The following is a 16,302-nucleotide window of genomic DNA, read 5'->3' as shown; positions in this document are numbered from 1 at the left end:
CTGTCTGTAGGAGGTTAGGAGCCCAGAGGCCTCTTTTCATTTTGAATGGTCTCTGTTCTTGTAGTTAGAACTGCTATAATTCTTTAAAAAGTTTTGTAAGGTGTGAGGTAGGGCTCAGGGACTCAGAACAGGAGGTTCTAACAGAAGGTAAGTGTGCAATGTCAGTCCTGCTTGGCCCCTTGAGTTGGTAGGTGAAAGGCAGGTGCATCACCTCCAGAAATGTGGAGCTTCCCTGGGCTTCCCTAGGTGGCATGTGGATGACCTCCCAAGGCTGGCAGTTATTACAGAATCCTCCTTAAGTCCCTGGGAAGGAGGTGTTACAATCCCAGAGCAGAGCTCAGAGTCACTTCCCCAGAGGGTCAGAACTGAAAAAGCCGTTGTAGGGCCCCTATCCAGCCCTCATTTGACAAGTGTTCAGGGCCCCTGAGTCAGAGCAGGGGAGGAAGGAGCGGGGCAGTGGGGAGTGATGAGAGACACTGAGAGATGGGTCACAGCCAGATACACAGGACTGGCATGCCATGGTGAAGAGTCTGGACTTCATCCACTGATAGGTCAGATCTGTGTTTTGTAAAGATCTCTCTGGCTGCTGCATAGTATGGATTGGAAGGAGAGATGAGCAGGACTCCAACCAAGGTGGTGGTGGCTGGAATGTGGGTGGTAGCAGCCGAGAGAGAGGAAAGGGATGGATGAGAGGGGTACTTAGGAGGTAGAAAAGGAAAGCACGTGGGGGTTAGTTGGCTTTGAGGGTGAGGGTGAAGGCCCAGATAGATCATATAGGTTCAGGTTTGGGCAACTGTGTTGATGATCTTGACAGGGGAGAGGCAGCAGGAGACACCGGTGGAGAGAGCGGGAAGTAGTGAGTACAGCTTGAAGGTCTGCTGTGTTGGAAGAGTCTCCAGGACAGCCAAGTGGAGAGATCTTGGAGGAACTGGGGCAAGTGGGTCTGAAGCTGAGGAGTGAGGTCAGGGCAGCAGGAGAGCCATCGGGACTTGAGCACAGCTGAAGGCTTTGAACCAGGGAGGACGTTCCCACCAGGGTGGGAACTGAAGGCAAGGGGCTGATGTGATTGCCCAGGAAGTGTGTGCAGAGGAGCGAGAGAAGGACGCCGAGGCACTTTCTTGCTTGAGGGTGAGGTTGTCTGGGTGAGGGAAGTGAGTCAGGGAAGAACTGAGAGCCTGGCCTGCAGAACAAGGAAGTGAAAGGTTGGAGACTCAGGGCTCCAGAGGGGGAGGGGGCGAGGGCAATGGGGAGCAGAGAGGGCTTGGATGAGGAGTTGAGGGGACCCTAGAGACACGAGGAGGGAGTGAGGGAAGATGCGGGTCCTCCTGGGACAGCGTGGTGAGATGCATAGAAAGTCCAGGGTCTGAGGAAGGACCGGCACTGGGGCTGGGGTAGGGCTGGGTGAAGGGAGACACGGAGAGGGCCAGTGAGAAGGAAATGACAGCGGGGCTGTTCCAGGCTTGGTGCTTCCGGAATGGGGTTAAGGGCTCCTGAAGGTCTTCCCCCCAGACCTCCCAGACCCTCCCTGAGCAGAGGACAGGTGAGGTCGGGCCATGGTGGAGGCAGAGGAGCCAGCTCAGCCCCGGAATTGAAGCTCTGAGGTATCTGGGGCTGAGGGCAGTGAGTGGGGCGAGAGAGCGCTTGACAGAGGGAGTAGACGGTCTCCCCTCACCGGCTACAGGGCTTTGGTGGGGAGGCTGTTCCAGGTGCCGAAGAGGCGTGTATGGGGGGAGAGGTGGGTGTCAAGGGTCTCATCTCCCCTTGATTGATGGGCAGCAGCGGGAATGGGTGGGGTGGGGTCCAGACTGACACAGGTAGCCCCCTGGTAGTGGTGGCTGTGGTGCGTGTGTGTGGTGGTGATGGCGGGGGAGCAGGGTGCATGTGTGCCCAGAAAGGGAGGTGGCGTGCCCAGAAAGCATGCACACGCACACGCGCGCACACACAGCCTTCCAGCAGATCCCATGCCCTCCTCTGGTTGCCTTCAAAACCAGTCAGAAGAATAAGTCCCCAGCTACGCCAGACCCAGAGGCGTGACCGAGGTGGAAGGTTGGCACTGCCTGTCCAGGGGAGGCCAGGACTGTTTGGGGACATGCCCTGCCAGTGCACAGGTTGAGAGCAGGACAGAAGCCCCCCCAGTCCTCAGGCCACCTCCATGGGCTGGTGTGCTCACCCGTCGGTGGACAGGGACTCACTCCCAGAAAGCAACACACCACAGCACAGAAAGTGGGTCCCTCAGTTTATTGGAAAAACGGGGGACAAGAGGCCAGAGAGTTGCGGGAGGTGGCCCAGCAGTGCTCCTTCCTGGGAAGGGGAGCCCTTCTTCCTGGGCGGGGCCAGAGGCCCAGACAGCAGAAGGGAGGGGTCCCTTCCCACGCAGCATCCCCTTCCAGTGGGCAAAGAGGAGCAGAGAAGTGGCTGATGGGAAGGAGAGTGTGGTGTATTCTCAGAACGAGGGGGACAGCTACCGAGGCGCCGCTGTTCTCAGCTGGCAGTGGGGGCAGTGGAACGTCTGGCAGGCAGAAGGGGCCTCTCTGGCTCTCCCTGGGGGCCACCTCGCACCTCCCCAGGTCGAAGGAACCCCCTCCGCAGCTGTTGCTGAGCTGGCCGCAGGGCGCACAGGCCGGTGCTCACCCCCAGGTTCCCGCTACAAGGGGTGCTGCAGACGCTGCCTGACACCGGCCGGGAGCCCGACATGCAGAGGTCCCCGCAGACGACCCCACCCCGGGAGCTGCTGACACCTGCGGGGACAAGGGCAGCGTCAGGAGGCCTGGCTGGTGGCCACCCCATCTGGCCACCTTCCTTTGGCCTCTCTGATCTGTCCAACCCTCCAGGGAAGGACACAAGGGTCTTCAGTTCTAGTTCTGAAGGTGTGGAAGGAACCTTAGCCTAGGAGTCAGGAGCCCTGGGTTCTGGTCCTGGTCCTCGCGCTCTGTGTGCAGTCCAGCTCAGAGCCGGAGGCAAGGAGCACGGTGGCCTGGGAAATCCATGGCTGAGAGCGAAACTGAAGGAAGGTAGCCAGCCCTCGAACCTGGAACTGGTGAGCATCTGGACGGTTCTCAATGCACGTGCAATGGTTACGTGAGATTAAGTCTCGGTCAGATGCTGACGGATGCAACATGGCGGGTCTCCCACGAAGCATTTCTCTATCACCACGCTGGTAACTGAGCCTCTGTCCTCTGATCCTGCACATCTGCCCCAACCCAGCAAGCTCAGTATCAAATTGGACCCTTCACTGAGGGTCTTTGTGTAGACACACCCATCTCTTTGGGTTGGGGGAGCTGTGAGTGTCCCCAGGCCCCTGTCCTGATGGGAGATGACGATAGCATGGACTCCAGAGAGAAAAAGCATGGTTGGAAGCTCAGCTCTGCCACTTACTAGCTTTGAGACCCGTGACAAGTGATGTTTCCCCAGGTTCCTTACCTGTAAAATATGAACAGCAATCCAGGCCTCACTGGGATGCTGGGAGGATGAGGCGAGTGCCTAGAGGCAGGAGGTGCTCCCCCCACCCTGAGTACTTTAACAAGGTGACTGGTCTGGGTTGCATGCGGCCAGCAGAACCTTGCAAAGGGACAGTGAGCATCGGCTGTGAAGTGTCATCCTTGCGTGAGCAGAAAACAGCCCACAGCCCTGCAGCTTTACGAGGCAATCATGCCCACCTTAGAAAGCTTGAATTAGAGCACCTATTTGTAAATGGCCCAGAACAGAGAGAATTGAGACAGGGTGAGCCCCTTGAAAACAGCCGTAGACAGGAAGCTGACAAGGGGACAGCAGCAGCCTGACAGGCTGCTCTCTTCCACCTGGGCTCCAGGCTGGATTGGGTCCCGCCCTCACCACGGGCTATAAAGGCTCTGGCCGAATCCCAGGCTGGTTCAGTCGCCAAGGCCTGTGTCCTGTGCCTGCCCTTCACACGGCCGGCCTGAGTTGGCCTGGGGGCTGACCTGTCTCCGCTGCCTGGAATGAGAGCTTGCCCTGTAGCTCTGGTCCTCTGATTCCTGCCTACCTCCATGGGTTTGCAAGCATCACCGGGCCTTATTCATAACTGTGTGGCTTTCTGGTGGTAACCTGCCTGTCTGCCTGGCTTGTGACCCATGGATGCCCTGACTTTTGTCATTTCTTCTTGTCTTAATATCCATGAGCCTTTTACTTTTTGGTCCCTTCTTCATGGGTTTTTGATAAACAACTCTGTGATGAGCGTTCACAAATATATCTTTGTGCACATCTCTAATAATTTCTTTAAAATAAATTACTGGAGGTAGAATCACTGGGCTCAAGAGGACTATCCTGGCCCTGGCTGTGCCTGTCTGCTGTCTGGCCGTGGAAGCGAGGAGGCTGCTGCAGCGAAGTAGAGGATTTGAGAGCCAGGAGTTGTGGATGCAAATCCCGTGTCTGACTCGGACTAGCTGCTTGACAAGCTAGTCCCTCTCTGTGTGTCTTGCTTCTTCATCTGAAAAGTGAGGATTGGAACATTGGCCTCCTGGGCCTCCATAAGGATGAAATGAGATGGTCTTTGTGAAAGCACCCGAGGCTGAGCCTGCATCGCCTGTGACCAGGACGGGGACTGCCTTGCCTTTGCTTGCTTTGTTCTCCAATCTTGCCGCCTCCGGTTTTGCCTTCTTGATCTTGAACTTGCAACACACTGAGGCCTATGGCCTGGAGCTGATAAATCGTGGCACCTTCACATACTCCACAGCTCTGTCCTCCAGGAGCTGACTGCTCAGTCGGGTAGATTCGGAAATAGGTACAAGTTAAACGGGTAAGAGACACCTGGTTTTGGGTTTTTTTTTTTGCGGTACGTGGGCCTCTCACTGTTGTGGCCTCTCCCGTTGCAGACCACAGGCTCCGGACGCGCAGGCTCAGCGGCCATGGCTCACGGGCCCAGCCGCTCCGCGGCATGTGGGATCTTCCCGGACCGGGGCACGAACCCGTGTCCCCCGCATCGGCAGGCGGACTCTCAACCACTGTGCCACCAGGGACGCCTTAGACACCTGTTTTTCAAGGCAGTTTGTGATTGATTGTCAATTACCTGACAAGGGGCCCTCTCTGGTCTGTTTCAGGGGCTGAGCTCACCTTGAGCTGGTGTAATCAGGGAGGCTCTGTGGGAAAGGTCAGGCTTGAGCTGGGTTTTGAAGGGTGGGAAGGGCTTGGAAAGGTCGGAAGGGTGGAGGCACTGCCAGATGAAGAAAGGCAGAAAAGCACAGAACTATTCAAAGGGCAGTAGATGAGCACTGGTGGAGCTGAGAGGATGTCAGACCTAAAGGATGAACTTCGGGCTCATTCCAATGAGGACTGGGAGCAAGACAAGGACACCCGCTCTCAATGCCTTGCTTGACATACTGGCCAAGTGCCTGGCCAAGAAAATAAATCTGCGCAAGTATTAGAAGAGATAGGACTGGCATTATTTGTAGACAATGGGATCAGCTACGTAGAAAAACCAACAAAAATCAACCAATAAACTCTAGAAATAATACAATGAGTTGAGCAGTGCTTCTAGTTACAAGGTCAACTTGCAAAAATTAAAAAGTGTTTTTCAGTATCAGTGGCAACCAATTGGAAAATAAATAGAAAAATAAAGATACCATTCCTAAGAGTGATAAAAACAGTGAAGTAGTTGTGATATAGCAAAAAAGTATTCATAGTCATGAAAAACAGTGTAAGGCTTTATTATAAAAAATACAAAAAAATCTGATTAAGTAGAATTATATCATATTCAGACATAATTTGGCCTGATATTCTAAAGATATCAATTCCCTCTAATTTATAAGTATAATGCAATAAAATTCCATCTGAATTTCTTTTGAGGGACTTGATGAGATCAATATAATTTTTATGCAAAAAATAAAGTCCATTTATAGTAAAGTCAGTTATGAAAAATGAAAGCAATATTCAATATCCTGTAATAAACCATAATGGAAAAGAATATGAAAAAAAAAAGAAAAGGAAAAGGAAAGCAAAGAGAATGTCTGAGGATTCGAGAGCCACAGTAATAAAAACGTCTAGTACCTGTGTAGGAGCAGGTAAATGGACCATTGGACCACTGGAGCAGAAGAGAGAGCTCAAAACAGGCCCTTTGATGTAAGGTAAACTTAGTATTTGATGAAGGTAGCAACAAGTAAAAGGCTGTTTATTCAGCTGGTGAGATTAGTAAAAATAGACCCACTGTATGGAAAGCCTAAGTAGAGCCGGAGTCCAGTTTGTACCATATACCATGGGGGACCTCAGATGAATGCAAGGCCTGGGCATGAAAGATTAAAGTATAAAGCAAACAGAAGAAAATGTAAGAGAATATCCTTGTAACTTAAGGGTGGGGAAAGACTTCTTAAGCAAACCTTAAAAATCAAAACCACACCAAAAATTTTAAAATTCAAAACCACAAGATAACAAAATAGATTGACATGATCACATCAAAATTAAGAATTCTACTTCAATGAAAGACTATGAAGTTAACAGACAGTTGATAGCCTGTGAAATTGTGGATTTGGTTTGCATTTCCTTGATGATTAGTGATGTTGAACTTTTTTTTTTCATATCTCTGTTAGCCATTTATATGTCTTGTCTGGAGAAATGTCTATTCAAGTCCTTAGACCATTTAAAAAATCGGGTTAATTTTTTTTGTCTTTATTATTATTTTTTCCTATTGAGTTGTAGGAGTGCCTTACACTTTCTTAAGCTGGGCAAAAAGAAGGAGCTATAGTTAGTGTGTGGGGAACTTCTTCCAGCATGCTCACCTCAGTGGGCCAAGGAATGAGACCCCATACAGTGGCCTCTGAGAATCTGGGCTTAGCACTAACTAATTGGGTAGCTCAGGGCAAGTCACAACGTCTCTGACTCTCAATTTCTTCATCTGCATAATGGAAATAAGGATGCCTGTTCTGACAAGCTCAGGGGTAACTTCCTGGTCAAATAAGATACCATCTGCGAAAGTACCTTGTAAACAGCAACAGTACAAAAATATAAGATAATTATCTTATATTAGTGTTAGTCCGATTCTAGTGCTAACATTTCCTTCCCCTAATGGCTCACCATGGACTTGAGTTTTACAATAAGGTGGTTTAAGAAATGAAGGAAGAAAGCTCCAAATGGCTGTGATTTCCCTGCCTAGGTAATTTAAAAGTTGACCATTTTGAATGGAGGTAAACTGGGATGACCAAGGCCATGGGAGACCCACCAGGGTTCCCACAGCCTGCACTCTTCTCAAGCCCCTTCCCTCCTCTCCTTCCCTGAAGTGCGGCAAGCTGGAGGCTGCCGTGGCCAAGGCGGAGCAACAGGGCAAGGAGGCCCTTAATGATGCCTGCTGCAAGCTGGCCGGGCTGGAGGAGGCCCTGCAGAAGGCCAAGCGGGACATGGCCTGCCTGCTCAAGGAGTTCCAGGAGGTGATGAACTCCAAGCTGGGCCTGGACGTGGAGATCGCCACTTATCGCAAACTGCTGGAGGGCGAGGAGAGCCGGTGAGAACGGGTCCAGGGTCACTTCACATCCCCACTCCGGGCTAGAAGAGTGCCTCACTGACTTATCTCCAGGGAGAGAGCATTCAAACTGGCAAAGTCTCTAGAGATCTAGAGAGTTCTGCCATTTCCCCATTCTCAGATAGGGAAACTGAGGCTCAGAGAGGGGAAGGGCTCGTCCAAGATCTCAGCTAGCTAGTGGCTAAGCTAGAACTGCATCAGCCTCCTGGCTAGCACTCCAACAATCTCTCTCCCTTCCCGCATTGCCCCTCCAGCTGCATCTAAAACTCGTTCCCAGGTAACTATTCTACCCTGTTGGCTGAAAGGGTGTTTCTGCAGTCACATCTCAGTGGGTTGTGAAAGCTGCAATCATTCAGAAGGTTTGTTAAAGACCATTTGATTTAAGATGCACAGACAAGGAATCCTATCAGCCTGGATAGTCTGGGGTTCAGGACCAGCGAATAGACAAGAGCAGCGCAGTATCCTTGCCCAGGAGGGAAGACAGGGGCAGACACAAATCCATCCATCCTCCAGGTGACTGGGCTCAGTGTCCCAGGGAGGATGTCAGAGGCTTCTCAGGGGAGGAGGTAGAGGAGCTAAGGGGGCAGGAAAGGGACAGGACACTTCAGGCTGTGCTGACAGTTTGAGCCAAGAATCAGGGTCAGGTGAAGTCAGCATGGGAGGGAGCAATGTGGATTTGCACATCGGATGGCACATGGGCCTCTAGCCTTGGGTGGCCATGTCATTATTGCCTCTGAGTTGGATCCCATCCCAGGGAGCAGGCTAGACCAGGGAGTAGAGTATAGAGGTTAAGATCACAGGCTGTGAGCCAGATCGCCTGGGTTCAGATCCCAGCTCTACACTTACTAGCTTCGAACCTTTATGCCTCAGTGTCCTAATCTGTAAAACAGATAATCATAAAATCCACTGCTTCAGGCTGTTGCAGGGATTCAAAGGGTTAACGGAACATAGTAAGTGTACGTAGAAACAGGTTATTATCAGAATTAGAATATCTTTATCCAGGGTGGCACCCATGGAGAGACTCTTTATTAACCTGGGTAGTGTTAGAAATCTGACAAGAGTGGCACCCAAAGCAGTTGGCCATGGCTGACCGAAGCAGGGAAACTTTTCTGTCCATTTCCTCAGGACTTTGAGTGAAGCCACAAGCGCAGTCTCCTCCTTTGCACCCGGAAGTCCCTAATCCACCTGCCAGCACTCAGTGTGGCTCTCGGCATTTGCACCGTGAAACTTACTTTCATTACGGAAATCATTAGTGTGTTGATAACTCAATCATATAATGAATGATGCATCGTTCCCTACACATGAGATTTTAAAAGGTGGTTTAGTATCTTTGCGTATGGTGGCAACTGCCCTTTTAATAGACCTTTTCCTTTTGCATATAACGTGTGTAATTAGATTATACAAATAATTCTCACTGCGGAAAACACAGAAAATAAAAGCAGGCATAATCACTCAACCTGGAGATAGCTGCTGCCAGTACTGTGGCCTGACAGGCACAATGATGGGCATTTGCTAGAATCGAATCTTCTGGAAGGGCACAGTTCTGAGGCTGTGGCAAAGCCAGGTTCATGTAGGAGGAAGGTGAGCTGGATGCATATATCCCCTGAGAAGCTGTGGAGTGGAGAAGTGTTCTGAGTTAGGCAGAATGAATCAGAGCACTGCTTTCCTGGAGGAAAAGTTTTGAAGCTGGGAGTTGTTTTAAAAAGGGGGGAGACAGAGAACAGAAAGTACAGGTGTTTATGAAGAGTGCAAGGTCCTGGTATAATGTCTCCTCATAACGAAATGTTTATAGTGCTCACAGCAAACCCTTACATCAGATTCACTGCATGCCAGGCTCTGTCTGCAGGCACTTTACACATAGAGCTTATAACAATCCTATGAGGTGGTATTATCATCCCCATTTTAGAGCTGAGGAAACTGAGGCACAGAAAGTTTAGGTGACTTGGGCAAGGTCACCCAGCTAGTAAGTGGCTCAGCCAGACTTGAGCCCAGGCAGCCTGGCTCTAGGGTCCAGGCTCTTAACTACCACACCCTCCACCCTCCCTCCCTCCCTCTGAATTTATCAAGTCAGGTGCGTGTCTGGGGTAACATTTAAAAGCGTGAGATAAAAATGGATCCATTTGGATGCTAGGAAGCTTTTTCCTACGCAGAGGTGTCCAGTTCGGCAGTAGCTGCTCCCGTCACCTTTCTCCCTAGCACAGGGACAAGGAGGGTGACCCCACCCCACCCCTACTTTTCAACACCCTGAGTTTCCATGGCCGAGAAGCAAACAGGGCATAAAGTGGTCTTTTGGATCCTGCAAACTAACATTCCGCTGTCCTTTGGGGATCCCCAGGAGCAGTGCTAGCCCTGATCCTTCTGCAGCAGGCCCCACCCCTCATCTCTCCCCCTCCCCGCTTCAGGATGGAGGAGAACAGGCCTGCTTCAAGAACAGAGGAACCAGGTGCTAACCGCTCACTCTCCTCTCCCCTGTAGGGTGTGGGAAGGCATGGACTCCATCAATATCTGCACGTTTGGGGATGTGGGTGGGCATGGTTCTTTGGGGGTCAGTGGCCTTAATATCGGGTTGCCTCTGACTGGTGACTGAACCTCTGTCCACAGGGCACTGGGTGAGGGAGCTGATAGAAATGGATGGTCCAAAATATTTGGCCCCTACGTGGATCCATCTGGAGCATCCATGAAGCCTAAGCTTATGCATGTGGCAAATTCGGACCCGCTAATTAGTTCTGCAAAAGTCACCCAAGTCTTTCAGCCACACAGAATACTCCTCAAGTGGTACAGTGTTTTATGAGAAAAAAACATGAGCTGTGTATTCTGATCAGCTGGGGCTACTGAAAGCATCTCTTAAATCTGTATCTTTAATAATTCAGTGTGTGTGCAGCCGCTAGCCTAGGTGTCTATCTGTTCCCCTCACCTTTCCAGCAACCATATTTCTAGATGATTCCTCTCCTGTGATCAGTCAGTTTTTGCCTAAAGGTTTCAACATTGCAACATTAGTCAAGTAGATTTAGGTGTCCAACTTGCTAATCATACTCCTTCAAGAAGATGGCCATGGGTTTAGCTTTTCCTGTAGTTTAAAAAGGTTCATGTCACTGGTCCATTAGCATGTGAAGAGAGGTAGTCATTGGTTCCAGAAAAATTCTGGGTCACACCATGTCTGGAATGGAAGAGAATTCAGACCCGCTGTCTCCTTACAGGGATGAACCGTTCCCAGGGTGGCATGGCTGCGGGGATCTCAGTTCCACCGTCCCTCGTGGCCTGGGAGGCATGGCCATCGGCAGCGGTGCCCTCTGCTCCCCCTCTGTAGTGGGGGCCTGTTCCAGTGTGAGATCTATGCGGTTTGCATAATGGGGGGTGGGACTCTGGACAGATGGGGTCTGACGGGGCGAGGGTGGAAAGTGGAGCAACGGGGAAATCTGTTCTCTCTCAGGTCCAAATGTCAGTTTAGAGATTGGCCCTCGCTGGGAAGCCAGAGCTAACTCTCCAGTCTCCTTCTCACTGGAGTTATGATTTACTCTGACTGTCAACCCTAGGTTTGGCATTCTTGCCACCTCCATTGAGTCTCCCCTCGCTGTGGTCCAGGAAAGGATGTAAAGGCTTTTTCATATAAATTGCTTAGTCATTTTCTTCCCCAACTAACTTCAGGTTAGTAGACATTTACTAAGAACTGACCGTGTGGGCCAGGCCCTCCGGGCAGGGACCCAGGTAGGGGACGGCAGTGCATGGGTGCACCCTTGTGCTTTGCCCTTGGACGAGGGGCTCTGTATAGACCCTCAGTGCTGATGGGGCAGCAGGGGAAGTGGGGCTGGGGCTCTGGGAGTCCCTTCGCTTGATCTGAGAGACTGTATGTTCCCAGGGCATCCCCCAACTATGCATATGTCAGGATGGAAAGACTGAGGCTAATCTTCCCAGGTTTTTATTTTTGGTGATTTGGAGTTTTATTGTATTTGGGTGATTCCTATATGGCTCCTTCTCTCTTTTGGTGTGTGTGATTAAATGTCATGGCAGAGATTTCCTCTTAGCAACCAGGTCAGTGCCTGCACCCTTCCTTGTTTTCCCTGATTGTTTCAGTGCTTCTCCAAGTGTGGTCCGTGGACCACCATTGACATCAGGATCCCCGAGGGGCTGGGGGTGAGGGGACTTGTTAAATATGCAGATGCTGGGCTCCACCCAGAGCTACTGAATCAGAAGTTCTGGGGATGAGCCCAGGAATCTGAATTTAAGCAAGCTTCCAGGTGAGTCCTATAAGAACTAAAGTTTGAGAGTCACTGGTTTGTGAGGGTGGCTCAGATAATTTGGCCATTGAGGTGACTTTCCCTCTGATTCTCACAGGATCAGATTCATCTCTTTGCCATTCTCCTCTGACTTTGTCAAAAAGTCAGAGCCAGTATGGACCACCCACGCTGGGTGAGGTGGGGACAAAGGCAGAAGAGAGGAGGAGAATGGAGTCTGTGTTCACAAGCACCAGCTAAGTGTCTGGCGCATCATGCATGTATTTCATCCATTGCTCGCAGCAACAGTATTATCTTCATTTCACGGATAAGGAAATTAAGGTCCCGAGAAGTTGATAACTTTATTAAGGTCACACAGCTAGTCCAGGATCCAACCTGAGGTCTAGGGAACGTCAATGTTCATATACTTTCCACTGCCTTGCCTCGGTTGTTCCTTGAGAATAAAATCATGGTGCATCAGAATGCTTCTGGATGAGGGGTTCCAACTGATCCTACCTTACGACACTCCAGAGATAAGGGGTGGAAGGTGACATAAGAGAACCTCCTGGAAATGTTTGTAGAAACATCTCCCCACAGCTTCTGCTCTCCAAGAATCTTGGATAGACCTTATTATGGGGCAGTTCACACATGCCTCTTATATGGGGATCCAGAATTAAAACTCAGACTTCTGGTGGGAGGACATTTGCCCTGATGACCTGGACAGAGACAGTTGATTGGGGGCCTCTGTCTCCGGCCTATTCCTGAATTGACAGTCCTCAAGAAGTCCCACCAGGGAAGTCTATTCAGAGTCCCCTCAGATGCAAAAGGTGTCCCCCCTGGATGTGGTAAGATGGAGAGAGGGGTTTCTGGTGGACAACATTCTTTCACTTGTTTTATAGGAAAAACTCTTACTTCTCTCACCTTATGTTATTTGGGATTTATAAAAAGGCATTTAAAGAAAGACCTGATTGGGTAGAAAATATTTTGTCACAAGTATACATATTTGATCTCAAGATATAGAACCTTTGAGTAGTTCTCCCTGGCAATGCCAGGGATGACTTCAGAAGGTGTCCCCAAGGGGCACATTGGTCCCCTGGGACTCTGGGATCTTTCTCCAGATCTTTCTTCATGTGGTATCCCCCTAGTCTCTGCCTCCTGGGCTTAGAGGGTCCTGCAGGGGCTGCATCTTGGGCACAGCATGGTCTGGATTCCACCAAGTTTGAGCTGGGGAGAAAATCAGGTTCAAAAGGCCACTAGATCTGCTCTGCGGAGGGAAAGGTGTTGTACCAGGATGGGGCTGGAGAAGGGGAGGTGGTAGAAATGGGGGAGGGTCTACCTCTCCTTTCTGGTGGTGGTGGTGGAGGGTGTGTATATGCATATTTGTGCCTCTAGTGTTTCCTCCATATTTAACGCAAAAGCTCATCTTCTGAGTGCTCCCTTGACCCACTCCCTTCCCTGGCTACTTGCCTCTCACCACCACTCTTCAGTAGCACCAAGGGTATAGGAGCGGGGTACCAGACAAAAGGTGATTCCCAGATTGTCATTTCGAATGTCCCTGTCCATTCCAAAGAGGGTTACACTTTGTGATTTCCTTGTGTGGTTACCCTGCATTTCTCACCATGCTTGGTTCGGGTGGGTAACGGCTCCAGTTTGTACTTCCCAAGATCCCAAGGACTGAAGCAGGGAACAGTTGGCAACACCAGGACCGGGAGAAGGAGCAGCCTGGGTGTGGGTGTTTGTGAGGATGGTCCAAAGCAGGGGGGATTTGAGACTTGGTGGAAGAGCACTTGTGGCCTCCGAAAGGAACGAAGAAGACCCCAAATCCCTAGCTTACCTGATTTTTTGAAAGCACTATAATCCATACTTCCTTATCCTTTGGAGATCCTGTGTATTTTGGGGAAGGGCATTGAATGTTTGCATAGGAGTAGAATATGGATAGAAGGTCTGATTTTGTCTTGATGGGGGTCTCAGCTTGGTTTGTGGAGTTTCAAAAAAAAAAAAAAAAGAGCCCTGGAGCCACCAACATGGGCCTACTTTATTGTCTGGGGCCCTTGCTCTTCTGGCTTGTTCTTGATTGAGAGATTCAGACCATTTGTCTTCTCCTTAAAATTTTTTTTTTTCTAATGAAACTTTAATCCTCAGTTACTCTTGGAGCATGCTCTTGGCTTTCTGCAAGGAATAGCTCTTTTCTCAGGAGAGAGCTGTGGGAGACCCAGAATCCTTTGAAAAGAGAAGAGCTTGCTCTGCATTTTTGCTGTTGGCTGCAAGGAGGGTGGTGGGGAGAGGTTTCATCTTCATAAGCTGATGGCACCTCGGGCTGCCATGCACACAAAACATGGAAACTTATTAAAAAGCTTATCGATATCTCCCAGCTCCTGGTTGTTTGACTTTTCAATGCACGGCGTCATATTTTTGAATATCAGATTTGGCATTTTAGTTATGCTTGGCCCAGACCCAAGGTAACATCAAGGTGTTTTCCCCAAGCACAGACTCACTGCACAGGCCCCCAGGCTGACGCCCAGAGCATGGAGGCCACTTCTTGCCCAGCGTCTCTCTGAGACATGGCAGAGCTGATGCTCAAATTTTGATCTCCTGACGTTTCAGCCCTGGAGATTTAACCTTTCCTGTGGATGAATGATGTGCCTTAAACTGAATGTTGGCCTATTGTGAGTATGACCATGCCCTTGAAGCCCAGAGAGATGGTAGAAAGAAGGAGAGGGGGCCAGAAACTTGGAGGAGGCCTGTCTGGTGTCAGCTGGCAAACCTCAAACAGCAGCAGTCTGAGCACTCGGGAGAGGCCTCCAGTGGAGTTATAGCTCTTTGGGTCTGAGATGAGGATTCATCAGAATGCACAGGCCCTTAACATCTCCTCCCAGGGATAGGCTGGGGGATGGGGCAGCAGAGGAGGCCGGCAGGGGGATATCTGCCTGGAATAGTGATGGCCAGTCTGTTCTCCTAATGGAGAAATGGAGGTGAGCCCAAGAGGGCTGAGGTCTACACCTCCTGCTCTACCAGCTGCCTGAGTTCATCCAACCATCTCAGGACTGACATGTTCTGCAGCCCCATCCTGGGACTTGGTTGGGGGTCAAAGCCAGGAGGAGACACTTCCTACTCTCCAGGAACTTCCAGCTTGATCCAGTGTCCAGACACACCCAGTGACATCCCTGGCCACGAGCCACAAAGAAAGAACCAGAGATCTTTAGGGTTTGAGACACTGTGGGGCAGGAAGCGGGGGATGTGTGTGGGGGGGGGAGGGTAGGGAAGGGGGGCAGAGGGAGTGCTGAGCAAAGGCAAATGGGAGGAAGGGTGTGGGGTAGCCTATGTGTCCACGTGGGATAGTCCTGGGAGGCCTCAGGCGGCGGACTTGTCTCCATTGGGTGGAGCCTGCATCTGGGAAGGTGAGCATCTGGGTGGAGGGGTTGCACAGGGCTGAGGAGCAGCTGGGGAAAGAGGAGATGGAGGAGCCTGTTTCTGACATAAGGAGCACATGCATATGCTGGGAAGTGGTGTGAACCAGGCAGTAGGGGATGAGAGCTATGAGTTTGGGATTCTGGCTGCTGGGGAGGGGGATTTGTGGGGTGGGGATGGGGAAAAAGAGGTCATGTGGGGATCTGGAGCTGTGGTCCAGGCCTGAGGGGTCTGAGCTGGAATCAGGCTATGGAAGTGGACAGGAAGAGGCAGAATCGCTGGAGGGCTGGGAAACACTGCATGGGGTTGGAAAGGACTGGCCAGCTGGAGATGGGGCCAGAGGGCTCCGAGTGTCGAACATGTTGCAGGTACAGGGACAGTGTTGTTCACAAGATCACATGTCTTTGCATAGCAGCAGCATTTATTGAAACAAGGACTGAGACAACCCAGAAGGCGAGGCACCCACAGACAGTCATAGCAAGAGGGAGACCCAGGTAGTGGTCTCACCTGCTCCATCCCACCCACTCAGCACTGGACAGATCCCTCCTGCATCGGCAGGGGGTGACCTTGGAGCAACCATGGGGTTTTCTTTGAAATGTATAAAGGTGTATTGAGTAGCAAGATCTGTCCAAAGTCAAAAGAATTCCCCCCATAATGGGCCTCTCAACTGGGAGGTCACAGGAGGAGTTTGGCTGGAACAGGTTAACCTAGAAGAAGGCAGTTGGTTAGAGAGACAAGCAAAACACAAACAAAAATGACCAAGGGGCAATTCTTTCCTGCAGAGACCTTACCGGCCAGGAGAGGGGAGCTGCTGGAAGTGGTGGTGGTGGTGGTGGGGGGTGCTGCTTCCTCTCTGATTCTCAGGTTGTGGGAGACCAGGCTGTATAATTAGGCTTATTCCTTGTGCCAGGAGAAGGCCAAATTTTCACAACGTCCAGCGGCCCTGGGTGACCAGTAGGGTCCCAGAGAGCCTGGTGAATAATACAAATTGGCCACTGGTATTTAGGAGTCAAATTGGAATTGAGTAAAAGGGCTGGGAATGACTCTCTCTAACTGAAGCCTGTTGGAGAACCAGGAAACAACTCCCTAAAATGAGAAGGTGGTGGAGAGCAGTGGAGGGTCTTTCCCTTGGAGGAACACGTGGAAGATTCTGGCAGCAAGCACACATTTTCCATTCACACACCATTCCATGCCCGGGGGACGCAGGCGGGGCCTCGGACT

The sequence above is a fragment of the Mesoplodon bidens genome (assembly GCF_964165515.1).
Source record: "Mesoplodon bidens genome assembly, chromosome: 11".
Classification (NCBI taxonomy): Eukaryota; Metazoa; Chordata; class Mammalia; order Artiodactyla; family Ziphiidae; genus Mesoplodon; species Mesoplodon bidens.
Note: the sequence above shows the minus strand (reverse complement) of the source record.